The 7,560-nt window shown below is 38.5% G+C and overlaps 1 pseudogene; it reads right to left on the reverse strand.

Annotated features, from left to right (window-relative positions):
* Positions 1-3,888: 3,888 nt before the first annotated feature.
* Positions 3,889-4,246, reverse strand: LOC111173391 (large ribosomal subunit protein eL33 pseudogene; annotated as a pseudogene).
* Positions 4,247-7,560: the final 3,314 nt, after the last annotated feature.

The following is a 7,560-nucleotide window of genomic DNA, read 5'->3' on the forward strand; positions in this document are numbered from 1 at the left end:
CTACAGCCCATGCTCAGCAACAAGAGAAGCCACCGTGATGAGAAGCCCACTCACTGCAACTAGAGAAAGCCCACGCGCAGCAACGAAGACCCAACACAGCCAAAAATAAAATAAAAATAAGTAAATTTATTTTTAAAAGGTTTATAAAGCCATTATTATTATCATCATCATTTTCGTTATCATTATTATTATTTTGCCAAGGACGTGGATTGTATTCTTTTCTCTCCACATGATTCATTCTTAATGGTAAGAGCTTTATTTTAGCAAGCATTTTTGAGGTCTTTGGAATTTAGGAGTAAATACACAAAATAATCCATCCAACGTTCCAAATCATGGGTTGGAGAGTAGGAATTATTGTGTATGTGTGTCACCCTATAGAGAAACCTGTAGGTAATTTACATAAGGAAAATAGAGTTTATCCCTAGCAGAAGAGGATTTTCTCACAGCCTGACTGCTTCGGGGAGCAGTCCTCCTGGAGAAAAGAACTGGAGGGCAGAAGTTCAGGTTTCCACTTAACATGTGAAAAATAAATTTGTAGTAGAGTTTTCAGAAGGAAAAATGGGCTCTTAGAGTAGTGAGTCCCATGCAACTAGAGGTATTTAAGCAGGGGATGGGTAGTTGTAAGAGAGGGAAAAAAAAAACCCATAAAAGCTTTCAGCGGGCCCAACTGCCTTTCCATTGCTGAGAGTCTCTACTTCTGAAAATTCATTTGGGGGCTACATTCATTTGTATACTTCCTCATCACATATGTGTAATTCTCAGACCTTGAGGGTTGATGGATTGGGCATAAACTTCAGTTTAAGTAGACAGCTTTGTGGGGGGACACATGGAAGCGTTCACATTTCCATGGAGCCCTGTTGAGGCATAGAACTAGGAGGAACACATGAGAAATGAAAGGCAGTACCGGTGTGGGGAACTTTCGTTGTCTTCCCTACATGAGAAACATGTGACACAGACAAACAAGTATATTGGTCAGTTCCTTGTCAAGGATTTTGTTTATACCATTCTTCCTTGTTTGAATTCCTCCCACCCCATCTCCACCCATGGAAATTCAACCAGTGTTCTTTTCCCAAATCAAATGGAACTTTCCCCATAAAATAACTCCCTGATTCATAAAATAAAATTAATAACTCCCTGATTCATGCTTCCCATATGTCTTTTCAGTTTTAGCACTTAATGGGTACTTCTCTTGCAGCCTTTAGGTTATTCTAAAAATATCTTTTCTTACCTACTGGAATCTAAATGTCTGAGGACAGAGAATGTGTCTAAGAGATCCTTACACCTAAAATGTGTAATGACACCTGAAATATGTAATTATCTACCTTATAGCTAGTACATTTCACTAGATAGATATTAAATGAATGGAAGAATGAATCAAACATTCTGAATAGAAGGAAAATGTCAAAGTTGCTTTGCTACAGCAGGATGCCTCTCTCCTTTTTCTTTGATCGAAACTATATGTTCTTTTATTTCAGACTTTGGGCTGGAAAATGATAGGATCATTTTCCAGCCCAAATGACAAGAAAACTATGAGGGGTACAAAGTAGGGAAGTTTGTTGAGGGCATATGCAACTCCATGAAATAGTTTCAAAGATCAAGGTACAATTTTTTCCCCTTTCAGGTAAGGAAAACTGTCTGTGAGTGGAATTAGAAAGAGGAAAAAGACCAAGTGAAGTTTAATCACTCATCATGAGTGGTATTAGAACCACTGAGAAAATTATCGAGAAAATGACTTTCCTTCAAAAAGGTAAACCCTGTCAACAGCAGGCGGTAAAAACCCCAGTCAACAGCACTGAGCGAAAGGTAAGAAGATTTCAAGCAACTTAAATGCAAAGAAACTTTTTAAGACATTAGTGACTCTTTTCCACATTTCCATTAAGGTTCTATCCATAAAGAAAATATTCCCCTGTATTCCACAGCAATATATCTTATTTTTTTTAATACGCAGCAATGCCAGCCAACTAGAAGCTGAGGTGGAGACACTGAACAGCTACCTTGGCACTCGGTTCTTAACATATGTTCAAAGGGTTAAATTTTTCAGCAAAGCCAATAGGATGACAGCCAGATAAAACATTCACAGTCCTCAGCGTGGAAAATAATGTTGCCAGGCCAGCCGAAATATAATTTCTCCTATGTCTTTTCTCTCCAGGAAGTACTTCTGAAAAACACCTTTCCAGCACAATAGTCATTGAATCCAATTACATATTTTTAGACACCACTAACCATTCTTTTTTTATTTCTTCCATTTCACGAAAATTCTCCACATCTGGAAAGAACAGCAATGAAGAACAGGAACTGGTGCATTCATGCTCGGCTCCTACCGGGCATGTTTCGTTTAATTTCCTCCATTTTTATGACACTTTCCTATGCTGCTACTCCAGACGTTCAATGAAACACCTCACTGCCGAGAAACTGTAGGGGAAGGAAAATCTAAAGAAAGTCTGACCGAAGGTCTGAGTGTGAGATCACCACACCATCAGCAGAGGCAACAGGATCATATGTTCAGGCTTCTCAGAACCACTTCTCTGGGGTCTCATCTTGGTCTCTGTGTATAAACTCTGCTGCCTTTTGCACCGGTGATCCATTGCCAGACAAACTGGTGCGCTGTCCTACCTGTGCTTGTCTTCTGTAGCCTGTCTTCCTCCGTAATGTCAGAAAGGACACAAAGGGCCCTATCATTGATTCATTTTTCCATACTTCACCCATAGTGTCTGCAATCAATCAGTTTTTCCCCTGGGCAGGTGAGAAGTCATTTCCTTTCTATCTTTTCGTCTATTAAGAAGCAAGAACCAGCTATGAATACTATCTAGAGCATGGTCTGGTGGAGATAGGGAGGAATGAGATATGAGATACAGGTCAAAAATGGAGCTAGGGAGGAATGAGTTATGAGATACAGGTCAAAAACTGAGCCATGACCTCAGATTTAAGCATGATGGAGAAGAAAGGCAAGGTTGGTGCCTAGAGAAGCCATCTGTTTAGAAAAAGATGTGAGGTAGATAAAGAATACTTAGCACCTCGTCTCTGCATATTCATTATCTAAGAAAAAAAATTGGCTTTTGCTTATTTACAATATGAGAATGAGTTTCAAATCCTTGGCTAATAGGTGGAGGCAAGGTGGGGAGAGTCCATGAGGGTGCTAGGTGTCCACAATATGTGAGACAGAAAAGCACAAAATGGGGAGTGTTGACCTTAAACAAACAGACTGCCAGTTATTTCTCCAGTAAAAAATGGGTTTATTCAGGATCAGCAAAGAATTGCAACGGTGAGCCACTCACAAGTCTCCCTGCAGCAAGGAGAGGAGAACTCTTTTAAAGAGGAGAAGAGGAAGTTGGGAGGGCTGTACTAAACAAAGAGTCCATTGGAGGAATTGAGAGTGCCAAGTATAGTGACTTTTCATTGGCTGAGTTGTGACAGTCTCTCATTGGCTGAGCTCTTGCCAGACAGGAAGAGGACGTCTTTCTTCTTCCTGTCGGGATCTGCAATCCTTGTAGGGTGGAGAGCTCCCCTTCTGGCTTCCTGACTCTGTTTTAATTAAGATGTCTTTTTATTAATTTTTATAGGTGGTTGTGGACTCTAAAGCCAAATTGTGACATTTCTGTAAACTTTTCAGGGGGCAACTCTTGGCCTATTTTAAATATCCTAAATTAACTTTTTCCTTCACTACTCGTTCTCCCTTACACAACCACACTGCCAGTTAAAAAGAGAACAATTTCCCTCTCATACCTCTATTGGGATAGGTGATAAATAAATCTCTTGATTGGTTTTTAAAAATTTTTTCTTATTCATCAAATATTTATTACCTTGTATTCAATCAGTACAGTCCTATGCTAGACACTGAGATAAGAATGGTTCTATTTTTTTATTTTATTTTTTACAAGGGAACAAATCCACACTTTTATTTATTTTTCAGTAAGTTTAAATCTTTGACGGGTACAGCATCACACGAATTCTGTGTCCAATGGCCTTAGTAGGAATGTTGCTTCAGAATTTGGCATGAACCATGCCACTGTTTCCATGAGCACAAGTTATTTTTCCCCAGATTACTCTGTTTTTTTTAGGTTTTCCACCAGGAGTTACTGTGTTGTTCTTTGCTTTGTACACATAAGCACATCTCTTGCCTAGATAGAATTCAGTTTCATCTCAAGCATATATACCTTCAATTTTCAGGAGAGCTGTGTGCTCCCTCTGGTTGCGTAGACACTGCTTATAGCCAGCAAGAATGGCCTTGGACCAGCCTTCCAGACATATTTGTTGTTTTAGAAGTCCTGCTCTCAGCAGGCCTCCACAGGGTCCAAGATGGTTGAAAAAGGAAAGTATTTTTTTAATTTAAATTTAAAATTTTATTACAGAAATAACATTTAACATGAGACCTACCTCTTAAAATTTTTTAAATGTACAAATATGTTATTGTTGACTATAGGTACAATATTGTACCGCACCTATTTAGAGATTATTCATAGATACCTCATACAAATGGAATCAAGCCATACCTGTCTTCTGTAACTGGCTTATTTCACTGCGTTTGTCCTTAAGCTTCATTCATATGGTCATGCATTGCAGAATTCCTGTCTTTTTTAAGGCTAAATAATATTCCATTAGATGTATATTCCATAGTTTCTTTACACAGTCATCTGTTAATGGACTTTTGTTTCCACAACTTGGAAATATTGTGATTAGTGCTGCAATGAACATAGGGGTACTAAAACTTTTTGGATCCTGATTTCAATTCTTTTGGATAAATTCTAGAAGTGGAATTGCTGGATCTCAAGGTAATTCTACTTTTATTTTTATTTGTTTTTTTTTTAAATAGAAATTGTATATATTTAAGCTGCACAGCATGGTGTTTTGAGATATATACATATATATATAGTGAAATGATTACTACATTCAAGTTAATTAACATATCCACCTCCTCACACAGTTAACATGTTGTTGTTGTAAGAGCACCTGAAATCCACTCTCTGAGAAAATTTCCAGTACACAATCCAGTACCATTCACTATAGTTACAATGCTATAATTAGATCTCCAGATCTTATCAATTCTACATAACGGAAACATCATACCCTTTGACCAACATCTCCCCATTTCCTCCACTTCCCAGCCCCTGGTGAACACTGTTCTACTCTGTTTCTGTGTATTCAACTTTTTTAAGATTCACATATAAATGACATCAGGCAGTATTTTTCTTTCTGATTCTGGCTTATTTCACTTAGCATAATGTCTTCCATTTTCATGCATGTTGTGGCAAATGGCAGAATCTCCTTTTTTTAAAGCTGAGTATTTCATTGTATGTACATACAAACATTTCTTTACTCAATCATTCATCAATGGACACTTAGGTTGTTTTTGTATTTCAGCTATTGTGAATAATGCTGCAATGAATATGGGAGCACAGATATGTTTTTGAGGTACTGCTTTAATTTTCTTTGGGTATATACCCAGAACAGGGATTTCTGGAGCATAAGGTAGTTCTATTTTTAATTTTTTGAGGAACCTCCATACTGTTTTCCATAATTGGTATACCGGTTTACAATCCCATCAAAAGTATATAAGGGTCCCCCTTTCTCCACATCCTCCCTAACACTTGTTACCTTTTTTGTCTTTTTTTTTTTTTTTTTTTTTGCCATACGCGGGCCTCTCACTGTTGTGGCCTCTCCCATTGCAGAGCACAGGCTCCGGACGCGCAGGCTCAGCGGCCATGGCTAACGGGCCCAGCCGCTCCGTGGCATGTGGGATCTTCCCGGACCGGGGCACGAACCCGTGTCCCCTGCATCGGCAGGCGGACTCTCAACCACTGCGCCACCAGGGAAGTCCCTTTTCTGTCTTTTTGATAATGGTTATTTAACTGATGTGAGGTGAGATCTCATTATGATCCTGATTTCCATTTCTCTGATGATTAGTGATGTTGAGCACCTTTTCATATATCTAATGGTAATTTGTATATCTTCTTTGGAAAAATGTCTATTCAGCTCTTTTGCCCATTTTTTATTTGAGTTTGTTTTGCTACTGAGTTGTATGAGTTTCTTACATATTTTGGATATCAGATATATGGTTTTCAGTTATATGGTTTATCAGATTTATGGTTTTCAAATATTTTCTCCCATTCCATGGGTTGCCTTTTCATTTTGTTGATGGTTTCCTTTCCTATGTAGAAATTTTTAGTTTATTTATTTATGCTTTCGTTGCCTAAGCTTTTGGTGTCGTATTCAAAAAATCATTGCCAAGGTCAATGTCAGGGAGGTTTTTCCCCTGTGTTTTCTCTTAGGAGTTTTATGGTTTCAGGTCTTATGTTTAAGTTTTTAATCCATTTTAGTTGATTTTTATGTATAGTGTAAGATAGGGGTCTATAGATCCCTGATTTAAAACAAAATCCTTCCTTTCCTTCTTTCTGTGCACCTTTTTTTCCTTTACTTCCTCATTTCCTCCATTCCTTTCTTCCTAATTTGGTCAACAAACTACTAGGTGAAGATGTGAAAAAACTGTCATCCATACAGTGTTATGGGCAGTGCCTAAGGGGGGCTTTCAGAATCTGAGTGAGGTACCAGAGTGTCTGGAGGCTTGGGTGCACTGGTGGCAGCCTGGCCTGGTTATTCGAGGATGAGAGAGTTGAGGAAGATGTCTGAAGGTGGAGGTGAGTAGTGGCATCTTATGTGAAAGACTGAAGATTGAGTGGGGTGAGAATGGCATGCATGAGGAGGAGTGAAGTGGTAGTTGCTAGTGTAGGGTATTCAGAAGGCAAGCAGCTTGAGAAGTTTGTCACACCGGTGGCGGAGAGATGGGGAGGGTGGAGAGGAGGGTGATGGTGGCTTTGATATGAGTTGAGTACCTATGAAGGTAAATAATCAAATAGTTATTTATGTCGAGAAAAATTGAGTCCGATTTATTGATGCTAGAAAAGGGAGTCACAAATATGGAAAAAAAGAAAACTAGAATGAACCCTGTAATGTTAGATTAGATATGGAAATATTAATGTGAATTTATAGTTTTCAATAGATGACAAATAGAAAGAAAAAAGCAAGGAAGATAGGAAGGAAGGGAGGGAAGGAGGGAGGAAGGAAGGAAGATCTGGGGATAGATAATATAATTGTATATAACATAGTTCATATATATCCTAGCTCTGTCCTGAGAGAGCCTGGGAGCAGAGATACTCCAGTAGCAATGAGCATATCTTTCACTCAGATCTTGCTTTATAAATGCCATTCTCCACTAAAAGGAACCAGAGCTCCTTGGAGAAATTTCCGATTCCTGGACTGGGGAAGGGAAGAAACGGATGAGCCAAGAACATTTTGATGTACCAGAAAATAAAGAAATGTTCCCCATATGATAGAACCATGTCAAAAGATACACAAACCAGCCTGAGATCCGCACTGGTCAAATCTGGGACAATTTGAGCATTAAAATAAGTAATAATAGCAACATATTATAATCAATTGAATAAAACAGAAATCCACCAGTACATACAGATATGAATGCATGAATAAGTGAATGAATGACTAAATGAGCAGAGGTGAAAGATTTTCGTAACAGTGGAATGCCAACTAATAAATAGAGGAGAAAAC

The sequence above is a fragment of the Delphinapterus leucas genome, chromosome 21 (assembly GCF_059928025.1).
Source record: "Delphinapterus leucas isolate spDelLeu-1000000601 "Yukka" chromosome 21, BTC_Dleu_Yukka2, whole genome shotgun sequence".
Lineage (NCBI taxonomy): Eukaryota > Metazoa > Chordata > Mammalia > Artiodactyla > Monodontidae > Delphinapterus > Delphinapterus leucas.